The 18,129-nt window shown below is 51.6% G+C and overlaps 1 protein-coding gene across 1 annotated transcript in view; it reads right to left on the bottom strand.

Annotated features, from left to right (window-relative positions):
* Window positions 1-17,523, bottom strand: part of GNG7 (G protein subunit gamma 7) — a 63,081-nt gene extending 45,558 nt beyond the window's left edge. The window contains exons 1-2 of the mRNA XM_044419092.1: window positions 16,840-17,523; window positions 9,446-9,513 (exon numbers count right to left, since the gene is read on the bottom strand). The gene's annotated coding sequence lies outside the window, so the exon portion shown is untranslated. The remainder of the gene's footprint in view (window positions 1-9,445; window positions 9,514-16,839) is intronic.
* Window positions 17,524-18,129: the final 606 nt, after the last annotated feature.

The raw sequence follows: 18,129 nt of genomic DNA, 5'->3' as shown, positions 1-18,129 counted from the left end.
GAGATCCAGTGACTGATATGAGGGAACAGGCACAGATGCTAAATGACTATTTCGCCTCTGTATTCTTCCCAAAGCAGGATGGGGGAGATCCGCATAGGAGATTAGATGAGCCAGGGACTTAGGGGCACAGACTAGAGTAGCCCCCCTTGAAGTCGAGGGGCTCCTCAGGGCATTGGACATTACAAAGGCACCAGGCCCTGACGGGTTACACCCGAGAGTACTTCGAGAGTTGGCAGGGGTTCTCTCATGCCCGCTGGCCTCCATTTTTGAGGCCTTGTGGTGAACGGGTGAAGTTCCAGAGGACTGGAGGGTGGCATCAGTGGTCCCAATTTTCAAAAAGGGTAGTAGAAGGGACATGGGAAGTTACAGACCTTTTAGCCTTACGTCCATTGTAGGAAAAACAATGGAAAGGCTCCTAATAGAGAGAGATCTAGTGATGCTAGATAGGGAAGGGAGGCTGACAGCCACACAACACGGCTTCTGCAAAAACAGGTCCTGCCAGACAAACCTTGTAGGATTCTATGACAAGGTTTCGAGGTGGCTGGATGGAGGGGATGCAGTGGATGTGGTATACCTGGATTTCAGCAGGGCCTCTGACAAAGTGTCCCATGATATCCTGGTGGAGAAACTGAGGAGTTTTGGGATACACCAAAGCACTGTCCGGTGGATTAGGGCATGGTTGACTGACCAAAAGCAGAGGGTAACCATTAGTGGGGAATCATCGGGATGGCGGCCAGTGACAAGCGAGGTCCCCCAAGGCTCTGTCCTGGGGCCGATCCTGTTTAATCTTTTCATCAACCACATGGAAGAAGGGGTGAACAGTCTGCTGGCCAAATTCGCAGATGGTACTAAAACCGGGGCAGTGGCCACAACTGAGGAGCAGGTACTCCAGATGCAGAAGGATCTGGACAGACTATGGAAGTGGGCAGGAGACAACAGGATGGCGTTCAGTGTGGATAAATGCAAGGTCTTGCACTTGGGGCATAGGAATGGGTGTCATAAGAACAGGTTAGGTGACAAGTGTCTGGAGAGCAGCACTTGTGAAAGGGACCTCGGGGTGCAGGTTGACTGCAGGCTAAACATGAGCCAGCCGTGTGACACAGCAGTCCAGAAGGCAAACAGCACCCTTGGTTGCATGGCCAGAAGTGTGGCTTCTAGATCGAGAGGGGTATTACTGCCACTTGACACGACTCTGGTGTGCCCACAACTGGAGTATCGTACTCAGTTCTGAGCCCCTCATTACAGGAAGGATATGGCCAGGTTGGAGTCAGTGCAGCATAGGGCCACAAGGTTGGTGGCCGGTTTGCAGGGATGGGGTATGAGGCGAGACTGAGGGAACTGGGTCTCTTCAGCCTGGAGAAGATGAGACTCAGAGGGGATCTGTTGGCGACATACAGGTATGTGAGGGGCTGTCACACGGAGGTGGGTAGAGACCTGTTTTCCCCTGCAGAGGAAGGCAGGATGCACTTCAACAGAGCCAAACTCAGGGAACCCAGGTTCCATTTAGACACCAGGAAGCACTTCCTGACAGTTAGGACCCCGAGGGTGAGGAATGGGCTTCCACGAGAGGTCACTGAGGCCCCATCGGTGAAGGTGTTCAAAGATAGGCTGGACATGCACATGGTGGGCATGTCGTGAGCGGAGCCGGCTGGTGCCGGAGGTCAGACTAGATGGCCCGGGAGACCCCTTCTGACTCGCTCTATGTTCCTAACTCCTAACCAATGGAAATTGCTACATAAATGATGTACATATGGTACAAATGTACATTATGTTACATATGTTATGTTATAAATGATATACATATGTTAAAATTTCCTATTTTACAGATAATAATTTGAGAAACCTATTTTTCAGGTTATATTTTCAGGATATGTTTTAATTTTATATGTCAGTGAAAGCAGTGCCCAGAGAAAAAAAATGATTATGGCAAAAAATGTGTCAAGGAAGTCAACTGTTTTTGAATACTTACAATAATAACAGATGGGAAATATTCTGTCTGTCAATGTAGTACAGAAGATGATTATTGTGAAAAAGCCATGTAGGTTGTGTGAAATGCCCTGTAGATGGAGTGCTCTCAACCAATATATAAAATAAATAATTAGTGTATTCCTATATTGATATATAAAGAAAGAAGTCAGAGTCAAAAGCACCATAAACTGAGTGGAAAGGTTTCACGTACCGACCGCAGGCTCCAGCACCATACTCTTCTCAGCAATCATCCCTAGCAATGGTCGATGCCGTCAGAAGAGCAAGAGGCAGAATTCTGTATCTCCCTCAACATCTGAAGCATTTTTTTTGGAGGGGGGGAGGAATCAGCCATAAGCAAGGTTTCCAGATGGGTGAAAACTTGGTGGGGCTTCCCCCTCCTTCTGCCCCTCAGGAAATCACCCAGTTCCCTCTTAAAGGCCCCAAAGCCAAGCAGGCAGCCCCAGACAGTGTCCTGACCCCCTCACACACTTCCCAGCACCCACTGCTGTGCCGGGCACACACTCTGGGACCATGCACACAGCTGGAGACTCCTGGAATGACCCTGGCCGGAGCAGATGGCGAGGATTCCCCTCATCCTGTGCACGCCAAGTGGATGTTCCACCACCGAGCCGGGAGCATCCCTGCTTGCCGGCCCCTTGACTGCGCAGCTGGCCTGAATCAGCTGCGAGGCCGCTCCAAGGCCACGCGGGTGTCATTTTACAGGACACCAGATTCTCCGCCATGCTGGCTCCACACTTCTGCTTTCTAAGAGGCTCCTTTTTTGGGGAAGCAGAGAGACAGCACAGGCAACCCAAGACTTCTTAGCTTGTCAGCAGCTTAATGTGCTTTTTGGACTTGGTGGCAAACTCATGTCAAAATAAGGGAGCTCAGGAAAACGGGAAACCACAAAGACTGCTTGAGAACATGGTTAAAACAATAATAAAACTCACACCTCAAAAGCACCCTTGGTAAAGTACACACTTGTAGCAATGAAAGAAACACAAAAAGCAGCCCACCCAACTGACCAGCAGGCCTGCCTAAATAAAAATGCCTTTGCCCCCCCCCCCCACAGTCAATGGAGGGCAGAAAGGGCCCTGGGGAGGTGAGAGGGTCAAGGCTCACAGGCACAGCTTGACTGTGTGAACTCTCCCCACCTAACTTCCTGGGAGGTCAAAGGGAGCAGCCCTGACTCCACAGGATGAAAGATGGAAACATTCCTGCTCCTTCCAATTTGCAGGCCGCCAGCTCCTCAACCACGAGAAGCAGGCGAGCAAGCGGGCTGCAGGGGAAAAGAGGGGGGCAACCCGGGTGCCTGTCAGTGGGGCCCAGCAGAGCGAGGAACCTTGGCAGGTGTCCGGCCACATCAACCCACCCGGCCTGGCACGCAGCCGAGAAGGGAGGAAGCAGACACACAGCAGGGGCAGGTGCTGCCCTCTTGTGGCTCTTCTGCCTGGATCGAGCCCCTGCCAGGGAAACGGCTCCCCTGCGAGGCAAATATTAGTAGATGCTCTCTTACAAATAGTCACTACCGGATCAAACCAGGACTATCCTCCACAGACCTACGTACACCCAAATGGCCCTGGAATTAGCCCCCTCTATATGCGCAGGTGCCCTCAGCACCAGCTTGGTTGTCTTCCCGCATACCTGAAGAAGCCAGGACTTGGCTCCTTGGAACTGACCGGCAGGCATTATCCCTGCCCAGGTTTGCCATTTGTAGCATCTTGCTCTCTTATAACTGACCTGAATATCTAGCCGAAACTGCATCAGATCTGGAAGGGTCTGAAGGTTCAGCAAAGTGGGGTCTTTACAAGGTGAAAGGAATTCAGGGCAGAGCAGAGAGAGGTGCCGAGGACTTGAAGCACTTCGTTTTTATGGGAGAGCTATCAGGACAGAGTTCCACATAGCTGGTGGCACTTACCACCCTGCACACTGCCTTGGGCACATTCACAAACATAAGATTCTCCGCTTGCATTAAGAGATCATTTGCCCTTCTCATGCCGTCTCCTAAAAAATATGGCCGCTACATTCCACAATGCCGGGGAAATGAGGACCAGACGCACAGAAGAGGTCGAAGGGGACAAGCCCCCTGCCCGCAGGAGGATGAATCCTTCCCAGTTGCAGACCTGGCAATAACAAGCAGGGACTTAACCCTTTCATCCAGCACGGATGGACCAGGGCAGCCTCCCACACACAGGATGGGGTCCACCAAGTGTTCCAGCCAAGCAAAAAAAAGAACAAAACAAAACAGTAGTGAAACATACACGTAACACAGAGTCCCCAAACTTACATACTCCCTGATAATGGTAACATGAAAAGGTGTTGCTTTGGATTGTTACACAGATGCCTGCTTGCCCTGCCCACATAAGAAAAGCCACGCTGGGTCAGCTCAAAGGTGCATCTAGGCCCGTGCTCCGTGCAGACAGTGGCAAACCAGCTGCCCAAGGGACCCCTCAAGCAGGATGGGGGCAAGACCTGTTCCTGTCAGGATCAGGCCCTGGCCAGCCCTGTGGGGGTCCGCAGAACGAGGACACCACCACGGCTGTGCACTTGCAGGGAACGGCTCACCGGCAGCTCTGCGCTGCAGCCAGAGGCCCTGGAGCCCAGCCCAAAGGGCTCTCTGCGCTGCCGTCCTGTCACAGCCACACCAGCTGTGCGAGGACGCCTTGTGCTTTGGCTCCTGCCGTCCTGGGCCTCGCTCCAGCCCTGCTCCAGCTGTTCCTGCCTTGCTGCGGTCCACCAGCTCCATCCCAGTCCAGTCTGACCTGCGGCCTCCCCACTCCCTTGGCCACATTTCGCAACTGCTTCCTGGAATTTGACCGCTGGAATCTTTCTGGACTGTGCTCTCCCTCATACTAGCTTGGACTGCCTGCTGGCTTGCCCCTGACCTCAGACTGTTGACCACACTCTGGCCCTATGGACCTATGCAGTCCTGCCTCACACCAGTGCCCTGGCCCGGGCAGTCCCCCCGCCAGCCACCGTGCCCCCATCCTCACACTTCCTGCCCAGCTCCTCTCTAACTGGTATATGCAGGCCTGCCTCCACTGGCAAAGAAGGGAGCATACAGCCAGCAAGGCTAGTAGGCAGGGAGGCGTCTTTCCTTGCAAATCTGCCCAATCCCTTTCGAACACCACCCAGGCTGGCAGCCATCACCACTTCCTACAGCAGAGGATTCAACAGTTTAACTATACATTGTGTGAAAAGGGGCTTCCTTTTATTCATCCTAACCTCCACCCCAATCAGCTTCATGGGATGACCCTGGGTTCAAATGTATTATTTATTGTTACAGGAGTGGAAGAAAAATGTCTCCCGCTCTGCGTTCTCCACATAATGTCTCCCTTCATTGCTCAGTTACTGCTAGCTCAGATCCCATCCCTGTAGACTTTAAGTTGGGATTTTTTTTGCCCCAAAATACACGACTCTACACTTGCTTGTATTAAACTACATTTGTCATTTTGAAGCCCATTCTCCCACCTTGACCCCTTTGGAGCTCCTCACAATCCCTTTTGATTTTAATTCCCCTAAAAAGTTTAGCATCATCAGCAAACTTGGCCACTTCACTACTTACTCCTAATTCCTGATCATGTATGAGAGCACTGGTCCTCATACTGAATCCGGTGGGACTCGACTGGTGACCTCTCACCGTCCGGAGGAGCTGCCATTTATTCCCACTTGTCTTCTGTTCTTTAACCAGTTAGTGAGCCATAAGAAGTTTATTCCATGACTGCTTAGTTTGCTCAGGAGTCTTTGGTAAGTGATTTTGCCAAAAGGTTTTTTGGAAGTCCAGGTAAACAATACCCACTGGATTGGCTCTCTCTGCCTTCTTAATGACCCTCTTGAAGAACTCCAAGAGGTCAGTAAGACAAGACTTTCCTTGGAGAAGTCATGCTGCGTGTGTGTGTGTATGTGTGCACGCGCGCGCATGCGCGCATGTTTGCTTGCTTTTTCCCCCAGCAGGGCTTGTCCCTCTGTGAGCTGAATGATTCTATCTTTAATGATGCTTTCAAGCAGTTTACCCAGATAGATGTTAAGCTAAGAGGCCTGTAATTTCTCGGATCCCCCTGGATCCCTTTTAAAATTGGCCATTCTCCAATCCACTGGTACAAGGGCTGATTTTAAGGACATGATAAAATATTCTGGTAAGAAGGAAAGCAATTGCATGCTTGCCTTCTTTGAGAACTCGAGGATGGATACCATATGGACAGGGTGGCTTGCCGAGTAACCACCATCTGCCCTAATTCCTTGGACTCCCTTCCAGAATACATAAGCTCAGGGACAGGTAACTAACTGTTCTGCATTCTCTGCTGAAGACTGACAAAAATAATTTATTCAGTTTCTCTGCAATCTCCTTGTCCTCATCTAGCTGGGGGTCAGACTAGATATCCCAGAAGACTCCTTCTGACTGACTTTGCTTCTATGTTTCCAAATTAAGCCAATTACTGTAATGGTCCTACAATAGCCCTAAGTGTTCAAGTGGGAGGAAGCGGGAAACAGAGAAACATAGAAACAGCACGAGTCAGAAGGGGTCTCTCGGGCCATCTAGTCTGACCTCCGGCTCCAGCCGGCTCCGCTCACGACATGCCCACCATGTGCATGTCCAGCCTATCTTTGAACACCTTCACCAATGGGGCCTCCACCACCTCCCATGGAAGCCCATTCCACACCCTCAGGGTCCTGTCAGGAAGTGCTTCCTGGTATCTAAATGGAACCTGGGTTCCCTGAGCTTGGCTGTGTTGGAGCCCGTCCTGCCTTCCTCTGCAGGGGAGAACAGGTCCCTACCCATCTCCATGTGACACCCCCTCACATACCTGTATGTCGCCAACAGATCCCCTCTGAGTCTCCTCTTCTCCAGTTCCCTCAGTCTCGCCTCATATGGCATCCCCTGCAAACCGGCCACCAACCTTGTGGCCCTACGCTGCACTGACTCCAACCTGGCTATATCCTTCCTGTAATGAGGGGCCCAAAACTGAGCACAATACTCCAGTTGTGGGCACACCAGAGTCGTATAGAGTGGTAGTAATACCCCTCTCGATCTAGAAGCCACACTTCTGGCCATGCAACCAAGGGTGGCGTTCGCCCACTTGACCACTGCATCACACTGCTGACTCATGTTTACCCTGCAGCCGACCAACACCCCGAGGTCCCTTTCACAAGTGCTGCTCTCCAGCCACTTGTCCCCTAACCTGTACTTATGACTCCCATTCCTATGCCCCAAGTGCAAGACCCACTTTGAACGCCACCCTGTTGTCTCCTGCCCACTTCCATAGTCTGTCCAGATCCTTTTGGATCCGGAGTACCTGCTTCTCACTTGTGGCCACTGCTCCAGTTTTAGTACCGTCTGTGAATTTGATCAGCAGACTGTTCACCCCTTCTTCCATGTGGTTGATGAAAAGAGTAAACAGGATCGGCCCCAGGACAGAGCCCTGGGGGACCCCGCTTGTCACTGGCCGCCATCCCGATTAAGCTTAGTGAAGAAGGCATGGCAAACACCGTGATAGCGGACAGTGAGGCCTCGCACATCAGTCAGCCAACAGTATGACTGTACGTGGCCTGAGCTACGGTTTTATTCAACTTATTGAAAGCAAACCCACAACAGCCCCAAGGGACGCCTCTGATGCCTTTCCTATAAGGGTCAGGCAGAGAGCCCACTTGGCCCTTTGGAACAAGGGAAACTTTCTGCTTGTCCACTACAGACACCGAAACATGTTGTGAAGAAACTGCAGGGATGCCAGAAGAATGGGAGAAAGAGAAGATATACATCTTCACCCTTCACCCCACCCCAACAGAAGTTTCTCATGCATTTGCTACGTGGCAAAACAGGGCCAGCTTTATGCTTAATACAACATGTGCAACTCAGTATTTATGCAGCAGCCTCGCAGTTCCAGGTGGGCAGGGATTCCTTACAGGTGGGCAAGGGAGCAAGCCAAGAGAGGAGGGACAGAGAGATCTGGTGCTCCTCTGTACCTGGCCAGATGACCTAGGGGGGACGCTTCCTCCTCCGCGCTGTCAGGCTCAGGGCCTGCGCGGCCTGGACATGCCTGCAGAACAAGGAAAGCCCCTGCAGGCGCTTGCAGGGAGCAGCCGAGGGGCAACTCCGCAGTGCAGCAGGGGCCCTGGGGACCAGCCCCAAGCCCTCCCTGCACGGCCGCTCTTGGCCACAGCGACACCCGCCGTCCTGGGGCTCCCCTGCGCTCCGGCTCTGCATCGCCTCGCCCGGACCCTGCCGCCTGCCGCCGGGCTCCGGCCCCGATCCCCAGGTACCGGCACCCCTCCGCCCCGGCCTCACCTTGTTGACTGTCTTGCTGGAGCCTGGCCTCGGACTGTGACGTCGCGACTCCGTTTGCTCGGCTCTGTCGTCTCCCTGGCTTTGCCCCGGGCCGTTAAACAAGCCGCCCCTCGCTTCTGGCCCTCCGAACTGCCGCGGGACTCCACCTTGCTCCCGTGCCCCGGCCCCAGCATCCAGCTCTCGCTGCCTGCTCTCGTGCCCTCGACCTTGCCGTCTGCTGCGGCCGAGCCACGCCCAGCAAGGGGAAGCGAATGGATCTGCCCCGGCGCTTATCTTGCGGCCGGGCGGTGGGGCTGCGGGCAGGACTCCATGCCCGTGAGCGGCATCTGCAGCTGCCTCCCCAGCCCCTCTGCGTTCTAGCAGCATTTTAACCTCACAGCATTGACAGTGATGCTATGCAGCAACAGGAAGAAAAATTACAAAGGGGAATGAAGTGGGCCATCGGGGGGGCCTGGAAGAAAGGAACACTCAAGAAGGGGGCAGGGCGCCCCCCCACCCACACTGGCTCCTGATGTCAGCCCTTCATCCTTGTTCCTGCATTGCTAAGCCCCCAGCAGGCAAGCCAAGTATCTGCAGGCAATGCGACTTGTTCATAAGGCTCTGACAAAGGGTACCGTGAGATTTTTTAATGAAAAGCACTACATGAGGGATTTGGTGACAGGATCGTGTAATTAAATAAGAACATGTTCTTACTTTAAATCACTTTGATCGACCCATGGGAGAGGACATCATCTATGCTGCCTGTTATGGCTTTGTAAACCACCCAGAGAGCCACTCTGACTAATGGGCGGTGTAGAAACTCAAAAAATAAGCAAAACATGAGAAAATGCAAGGACGTGTCATTAATGCACTGAAGGCACATGCTAGCCAAAAGGGTCCAGAAATTCTGGAGGCAGCACAGCAGAGAGTGGGGGGGATTAAGCAGTGCAGCCCAGCCCTAGTGAGCACGGCAACACTTGCGAGGCTTCCAGCCGCGACGGCCGTGCTTGCTCTCCCTGTCCTCACACGCACGGAACGGCCACTCCTGAGGGCTGCCTCTTGCGGAAAGGTGTGTGCTCTGACACGCAGCTGACTGCCTCAGCAGCTCATTGCTCAATGTTGGCAAGCACAAAGTGCCCAGGGGAGGGTGCTCCCCTGGGAGCTGCCGGTGCCCCGACGCATGCCAGGGAGGGGTGCACAGGGCTCCAGCCTTACCTGTTCTGAGGATGTTCTCCTTCGTCCCAGGGGCACAGTCCGCACAGATTCTCCTGAGGTTTGGATTCCTAAACGGAGAATGGGGGCAGGGGGAAGAAACCACACAGCAACTGTTACAAGAATGGTGTGAAGAGCCGACTGTCGGTGGCAGAGCCCCACAGAGAAAGGAAGCCCCGCACTTCCAGCAGGAACAAGGCAGCATGTCCAGGTACGGTTGGGAAAGAACCCTTCTTGAAATGACCCATGGCTGCCAGGAGGGGTAAACAAGACTGGATGGGCCAAGCAGGGTCTGGCTGGGTATCAGGCGGCCTCCTGTGTTTCACCTTCAGTTTAGGGTCAAGACAATTTACTCTATCTTTAAGGAAAGAGCTATAGCCCCTGCTTTATGTGCTTTATGCGGCAGCGTCTCAGGGAAGGGCTGGGAAAGAACACATCCAGAAATCCTGGACAGTTGCTGCTGCCGGTTGCTGTCCACCATGCTGAGTTGGAGGGGAGGCCCTGACTCTGGCAATCCTTCAGTGGCAATCCAGTGACGCCACCTGCTCCCAGACAGAGGAGGGCTCCCAGGTGGCATCACCAGTCCAAAGTGATCCAGCTTCTTCCTTTTAGGCTTTTTTTTTCACAGGGTGGAAGAAGTGGTGGAAAAAGTGGGGAGGGCTGCATACAAATGCATAAAAGCTTTTATGTGCCAGCCATAAAATCCTGCACTGAGGGCCAGTCAACTGCAGGATAAAGCCCTAATCAGGAAGGGAAGCACAATTCATGGAAGAGCATCTGACAGGTCCCCATTCCTCCGCTGATCTGCCTTCGTCTGCGGTGCAGCCTGATGCTTTGGGCCACACCTCGCGCCTTCCTCTGGCCATCCGAGGAGGACGGACTGCTCCTAGGGGGACCAGGCTTGGAGACTCAGGGCCACTTAAGCATACAGCACCTCGCCAGGGCCTGGGGGATTTCTGGTTCGGGTGTCTTCGTTGGCTGAAATGTTTTCCCCCACCTTTCAGCCAGTCAAAACCTCTCTTCCAGCAGGCAAAACCATTAAGCCCTCCATCACGATTAATGAAGCCACCACCACGAGCAAACGACCGGATAACCAAGGGGCGCAATGCTGCCGTCAAGCGCCTCTCTTGCTGCAAGCCACAGCTGGGCGCGTGGGGCAGGCAGGGCCGAGCCCACAGAGGCCCAGGGGGCGCTGGGCTTTCCTTTTTCTGCTCTTCCTTTTTTAACGAGGAGCCACTCAGAACAGAACGGAGGAGCTGGCGCAGGACTTTGCTCCCCTGCACACACGCACACAGGGACCCTTGAAGTGGCCCCTAGGAGCAGCTCAAGCACAGAGACCGGGGTGGGGAGCCCCACCCTTCCAGTGCGCAACGGCAGAGCAAGGTACGAGCACCTGCTGCAGAGATTAGCCATGGGGAGACATGCGACCCACAGTTCCAGGGGAACAACAAGCCATGCATAAAGCAGCATTTTGGGAAAGGGCACTGCAAGGGAATCTGTGTTGCTTTCATTTACAGTGGTACCTTGGCTCACAAATTCGTACCAGGACTTTGGTCGTGACCCAAACTGATTGTGAGCCAAGTTAAATTTCCCCATAAGGTTCAGTGTAAATAAGGTTAATCCGTTCTGTAACCATTTTTTAAATCAGAAAAATGTAAGGCAAAGTGACAACAAAGATCGCGGCCATCCCCCCGCCACCCCAAGCACAAGTGTGGCCATTTCCCCGCCCCCCCCCAGCACGATCGAGATTGCGCCCGTCATCCCTGTACGTGCCTGTCATCCTGGCGTGCTGGGGGCGGGGGGGGGAGATGGGTGCGATCACGAGCACACTGGGGAGAGATGGTTGCGATCGCAGCCACCTCCCCCCTGCCCCCCAGCACGACCGAGATCGCGCCTGTCATCCCTGCAGGTGCCCGTCATCCCGGCGCACTGGGGGGGGGGAGAGACGGGCGTGATTGCAGGCGCACTGGGGGAGGGAGAGATGGGCGCAAGTGGTGCGCTGGGGGGAAATGGCCACAATGTTCCGTTCGTGCAGGGAAGGCGTGCCTGATCAGAGGCGGCTCCTGCAGGAAAGACAGCGGGAATCTCGGCCATCTCCCCCGCGGCTCTGCTTTGCTGCTCCCGTCTTTCCTGCAGCAGGAGTGGAGATGCCTGCCATCTTGGTCGCCACCCAAAACGGTGTTCGTGACCAAAGTCTAAATTTTTCAGAAATTTTTGTTTGTGACCCGATTTGTTCGTGAACCAAGGTGCTCGTGAGCCGAGGTACCACTGTATTTATGTTATGTTCAGGTTGTTCACTCATAACCAAGCTCCAGGCTCTGCAGAGACAGAAGCTCCAGCTGCTCTCACCTTAGCCAAGCTGGATGCTTTGAACAGCACCTTCCAGGATTCCTGACCATTGGGCATGCTGACCAGGGCGGGTGGGAGGCCAGCGATGTCCAGCCTATGTTGTGCACACAGTCAAAGATTTTGCAGGGAAGAGGCAGCAGTCAAGCAGCCAAGAGCTGACGCAGCCAACGGGGGTGTTGCCAAGGATGGAGGCCAGAAGCCTCTTTGGCTGGCCTGCGGAAGAGGGCAAGCTCTCCTGGCAATCCCACTAGGCAGAGAGAGCGAGAAAGAACTGTTGCCAAGAAGCGGGGATGTGCGGGTGAGGCAGGTGAGCAAAAGAAGAGGGCAGTGCCTGCAGCGTGTAGTCTGAGGAAACCACAGCGGAAAAATGAGGGAGGGAGGAGAGAGAGAAAGAAGAACCAGATAGGAGACAAGTAAGGCAGCGGGCAAGCCATGAGAAAGAAACAAAGGAGGAACTGGATTGCAGCAACTAAGGGCTGAGGAAAAAATATGAGGGGTTAAGGACAAGCTCAGGACAAGCTGGTGAGGGTTACCAGTCCCCCGTCCCCAAAAGGCCTTGGAAAGTGGCTTGCCCAGCAGCAAAGTTCAGCGCAGCCCCTTCATCCTGAGGGAGGCAGCAACGCGCCACCTATCGTAACAGGAGCCAGAAAATAAAAACCAGTGGCAAGCAAGCGCCATACCAAGCCCTGCTCCTAGTGCGGCCACCTGTTCTTCTCAGCTCTGCTCCTGTGCCCTTCACAGTAGCTTGTCATGAGGAGGTGAAGCAGAAGAAATATGTCCTCTCCTGGGAGGCCTGAGGGTCAGGAAAAGCTCAGTGCTTCCTCTCAGGCAGGCCCATGGTTCCACACATAGCCAGGAAACAAGGAGGGAACCTCGCTTGCCCCCACCGAAACTTACTGTATTTTTCGCTCTATAAGATGCACTTTTTTCCCCCTCAAAAGTAAGGGGAAATGTCTGTGTGTCTTATAGAGCGAATGTGTGTGCCCGACGGCCAGGATGCTGCCGGCCCGCCTGCACCACGTGGCACCACCTGGCCGGCACACGCTCGGCGCGCCCTGCTCCGCCCCCCCTCTGGCGCAGGTGAGAGCTGTGCCGCTCAGGGGGAGGCGTGCGGAGGAGCAGCAGCCACGGGCTTTAACCCGCCGGCCGCACAGAGACGGACTGCTCACCCCCACCGTCCGGGAAGACCTGCTGCCACCGCTGCGCCGCCCGGAAGACCACCGCCGGCACGCTGCCAGCCCGGCTGCACCAGACCTGGCAGGCATGCGCTCGGCGTGCCCTGCTCCGCCCCCCTCCTCCGGCGCAGGTGAGAGCTGTTAATCACAGGTCGGTGTGTGTTTTCAAATGGCAACCCGTCTTTTAATGAAGCCCATGGGGAAGTGATGGGGAATGTGCCTGTGATTATCAGGAAGCTTGCCGTGGATCCCTCCTCTAAAAACTAGGTGCATCTTATGGTCAGGTGCGTCTTATAGAGCGAAAAATACGGTATCTTCTTGTAACCTCGGGACTCCAGCAGGGCCATGCTGGATCGCCCAGAAGGCTCCTGCCTCACAGTGGCCCACTAGCTGCCCCAAAGGGCAGGACATGAGCACCTCCCTGCTCGTGTTCCCTGATATATAGCCACGAGAACTAGCAGCTCTTGGCAGCCTCCTTCTCCTCTGCAAATGTGTCTTGGTGGCCACCTCCTCCTCTCCCATGACTGAACTCAGCACTGCGTGAACAAGCCCTTCCTTTTCTCCAACCGTACCTCCCACTGCTCCTGGCTTGTTTCTGATCCTTTCGGTTTCCCTCTCATTCTGGCTCTCTTCGCCCTTCCTTCCACCGAACTCTGGCAAGCGTGAGCACCCCCTGCAAGGCTGCACAAGGGAGCCAAAGGAGGCAGCTGGGAAGGGATGCACAGCTGACCGCCAAGGGGAGAACTGGGGGAGGCACAGCCTGAGCACAGCTGGCAGGGGTCAGGCCTCCCTCCTCCCTGCCCATGAGGTCAGGCGGCTGCTAGAAGAGGAAGAAGCCAAAACGCCAACATACCCTTCCCAAGGGCCCTGCTTGATTTAGTGCAACGTTTTCAAGCACCCCCTCCCTTTCCCTGGCCAGTAATAAAGCTTCTCATGGTTTGGATTTTCTTGCTCAGGTGATGCTAAGAAACAAATTGCAGACCCATTGCTCCTTCTGATAATGGGGCCTGGGGCACTGAGAGGAACAGCCCTTTCCAAATGTCAAAGCAGTTTCTACCTCCTTGCTTTTGACAGGCCTTTCCATCCTCCCTGCCTGGCTTGGCTGAAAGCCTCCAACTGACGCAGTTCAAGGGCCTTTTTATTTATGGCTCTTCGGCCATCTTCATGGCAACCAACCAGGAAAAGGAAAGAAAGAAAAATACAGTAGCTGCAAGACTTCGGCGGGGCGGGGGGGGGGACAGCCCCTCACACCCACCCTTTCACATCTCAGCTGAAAGTAAAAAGCTCAGGCTGAGCAATCCTGGCATACATTCATTCTTTGCAGGTCAGAAATCCTGGCAAATGCTGGACTGGGGATTCGAGATCCAGGTTCTAGTTCCCACTGAGTCATGAAGCTCCTGGGCAGCCAACGGTCAGTCATTCACTCTCAGCCAGGTAATTTTTGTGAGGATAAAATGGAACATGAGCTCCCTTGAATTCCTCAAAAGCAGGGTGGATTTGATTTAAATCAAATCAATTTAAATCACTACTCAGTAAGACTAGATTTAAATCATGGTTTTAGTAATAATTTGCATGCATGCCTGCCTTACCCACAGGTAGAGGAACTTAATTAAAATATTCCCAAACTGGGTCTCTTTTATGACCTTCTGCCAATATAGATGTTCTCCTCCAGGGAAAGAACAATATGATAAACCTCAGACTATACACAAAAAGATCCAAAGACTTGTGGAGTATTCTGCTCAAAAGGCTTCACTTTCATTTTTACTTCTTTCCCCTTCCCTACTCACACTTCACTTCTTGTACAAATCTATCCTACTCCCAATAATCTCCTAATTATCTTTTCTTTTTTTTTTAACTTAGCACTCAAGAGGTAAAGGGATGATTCTGTGCACATAGATTTGCAAAGGAACAACGGGACTGAAGTTTTTTCTTAACTCTGTATGCTTATAACATAAAATTTTTACTGTGAAGAAGAGGCATGTGATCTCTACTGAGGCAAATTCATAGTTCTGAGAACTGTAAAACCAAGCATCTGCAATCGTATCTCTGGAGCAGGGGTCCCAACCCCCAGGCCAGGGACCAGTGCCTGTTAAGGACCAGGCTGCAGCAGGAGGTGAACGGCAGGTGAGATCCAGAGAGCGAACATTAGACAGATCTTGAACTATCATGTAAGAGTTCCAAATGAATAAATGAACGAACGATGCTCCTTACGTCCGAACCGCAGCCAGGAAGAAAGAAGCGCTTGCTGCATTAAACGTCATCACGTCCTCTCCTGCCCCTTGCTGCGCCTGTGCCTTTTCACTGCATGTCCTTCTGTTTCTTCTGAGTGCCTTCTCAATCATTCACCTGCCTTCCTGATTCTTCTCACTGCCTCCTTGATCCTTTTCAGGCCCTTTTAACTGCCTGCCTTCTCAATCCTTTTCTGCTTCACCACTCCTCAATAAAAATTTTGACAGTAAATGCAATTTTCATTTTATTATACAGTACATATTATTATACAAACATATTTTATTGTTTCCAAGTTTTAATTAATAAATTTGGCATTTGTGTTATTTTTACCTTAAATTATGAGTGTTTACTGTTTAAGTTCATCGAAGTGGGTATTGTTTAGGGTCTGGGAACGGATTAATTTACTTTCCATTATTTCTAATGGGGAACATTGCACACTTCAAACAATTCCTAGTTCAAACCGCCTTCTGCAACGAATTAAGTTTGAAATACGAGGCATCATTGCAATGAGCCTGAATCACCCCCAAACCATGCCCACACGTGTCCACGGAAAAACTGGCTTCCACGAAGTCAGACCCTGCTCCCAAAAAGGCTGGAGACTGCTGTTCTAGAGAAAAAAATGCCCAATAATCTTACAGAAACCTCTGGAAGAACATGCCATTATGAATGGATTCATGGAATTTGTTTATCGGAAAATGTGAACACTGCATGAATATGCAGCCTCATGCTACAAAATGAAAAACGAAACCTTATTTCATGATAGAAACATAGAAACAGAGCGAGTCAGAAGGGTTCTCCTGGGCCATCTAGTCTGACCCCTGACTCCAGCCGGCTCCGCTCACGACATGCCCACCACGTGCATGTCCAGCCTATCCTTGAGCACCCGCACCGATGGGGCCTCAACCACCTCCCGGGGAAGCCCATTCCACACCCTCGGGGTCCCAACTGTCAGGAAGTGCTTCCTGGCATCCAAATGGAACTTGGGTTCCCTGAGCTTGGCTCCCTTGGAGCACGTCCTGCCTTCCTCTGCAGGGGAGAACAGGTCTCAACCCACCTCCGTGTGACATCCCAAATGATGAATAACCTTTGGACTATAATGTATCTTAAATAGGAAACTATGTTTAGATAGTTTTTCCCTCAAAAAGCATTTTATTTTAAACAATCCAATTTAAATCAAAAAATCCTTTTAAATTTTTTAAATCATTGATTTTTATCCACCTTACTCACAAGAGGAAAATAGGTGGGTTATAAAAGCAATGTAATAGTCACCAGCATTAGTATCATCATTTTGAAGGGGTAAATGTTGAAAGATTTAGATAAAAAGGAGATTCTATATAAATGTATTGGGAGGAGGGAGGTCCCTTTCCAACCACTCCCAGAATTTGGACTCAGCTCTATTTAATTAAGAAAGGCTGTGCAGCAAACTTCTAATGTTAAAGACAACTTGCTTCTCCCGGTCAGCTACTTTGGAAAGATGAAAAAGGGCCAGGGAAATTTTCTCATTTAACTGGCCTGTTAGACGGGAAGCAACATTTATATTATTCAATTTTCTGGTTTATAGCTCTGCACTCAATGACTATGCCTATTTCATTTCAAAGAGAATAAGGCAAAGGAGAGGATTTTCTCAACTATCAAGGAAATTACCTTGCACACTGGCAATGTTTAGACAGAAATTGCCAGTCAGATAGTTCATTCCCAAACAACAGGGAAATTGTACTGTTATTGATCCCATTTAACTGTAAGAGGAAGAAGAATGCATTTAAGTGAAGAGCATGCTTTCAGCAGAACAAGAGACAAACAAATCCCAAGAGGCAGCAGGAAATTTTATCCAGAAATCATTTCCTCAGTTTCTCAGGTTATTTACTACCACTTTCTTGGGACCACCTCCAAAGAGACCTCAATTTCCCCTTGAGTTCCTGCAGTCAGTGGTGAGGAAAATGAACTTTGTGCATCCTTCCAAGAAGGTATTTAAAAGCTGATGTCACCATCCTCATCTGTTCCACCAATAATGAAAACATACAAGGAAGATCTGGGGTCCAGAGAGGGAGGGAGGCAATTCATGCAAGATCAAGCAGCTTCTTCAGAAACACACATACAGACACAGCCTAACAAGTACAGACCAAAGTAGGTTTACTTGAAAGTAAGTCTCACAGAGCACCAAGGAAAAAGTCCCAAATCTTGCTCTGCTCCCAACCGTCCAGTTCAAGTGGCCAAAACATTCTGCAGTTCAGGGTTAACCATTGATATGCTGGTGCTAACAGCTCCAGCATAAGCACTGGGCTCTGGTTTTAGCTCCAGTTGTGATCTCCCGCTACATTCCTTCTGCACACAAAGCAAGATCTTGTCCCCCCCTCCCCCCAGCTCAGGCTGTCCTCTGTTACAGCACCACAACTGAGATAAACATCCCGGGCAACTCATATTGTGATGATCCCCTAGGCAAACAGCAAAAACCTCTGCAGGTTTTCAGAGTTATACTAAGTAATACCAAGGTACACGCAAGAGACAGCAATTTCTTTTCATCCTGCTCCTAACAGGGTACAGAGGAGGACACAACCCCTGCCATTTTATGTGCTCCAGAACCACGGGATCCAAAGGACTGAATAAATTAAATTGACCCTGTCCATCAATGGACATCTTCATTTACAGTTCTTCCTGCTGTTTACCATGTTTCAGGCTGCAACCCTGTATTTTCCAGCTCTGTGCTGCTTACTGCAGAAGTAGATGCACAAGCAAACACACTATCCATCTCCTTTTGATGATTATTTAATGCTATTTTACTTGTTTTCTGGACAGCCTTGGCGGCTAGGATAGCAGAATGTCTCACTATGAAATACCTTGAGCTGCAAAGCATCAGTTGGATAGGAGAGTGAAGCACAACTAACCGTGCCGAAGTAGAAGAAGCTACCCTAGCTGGATTATTAACACAATTAATAG

Source organism: Varanus komodoensis, unplaced genomic scaffold (genome assembly GCF_004798865.1).
Source record: "Varanus komodoensis strain SLA01 unplaced genomic scaffold, ASM479886v1 scaffold99, whole genome shotgun sequence".
NCBI lineage: Eukaryota > Metazoa > Chordata > Lepidosauria > Squamata > Varanidae > Varanus > Varanus komodoensis.
Note: the sequence above shows the minus strand (reverse complement) of the source record. Positions and strands in the feature narration are given on the sequence as shown.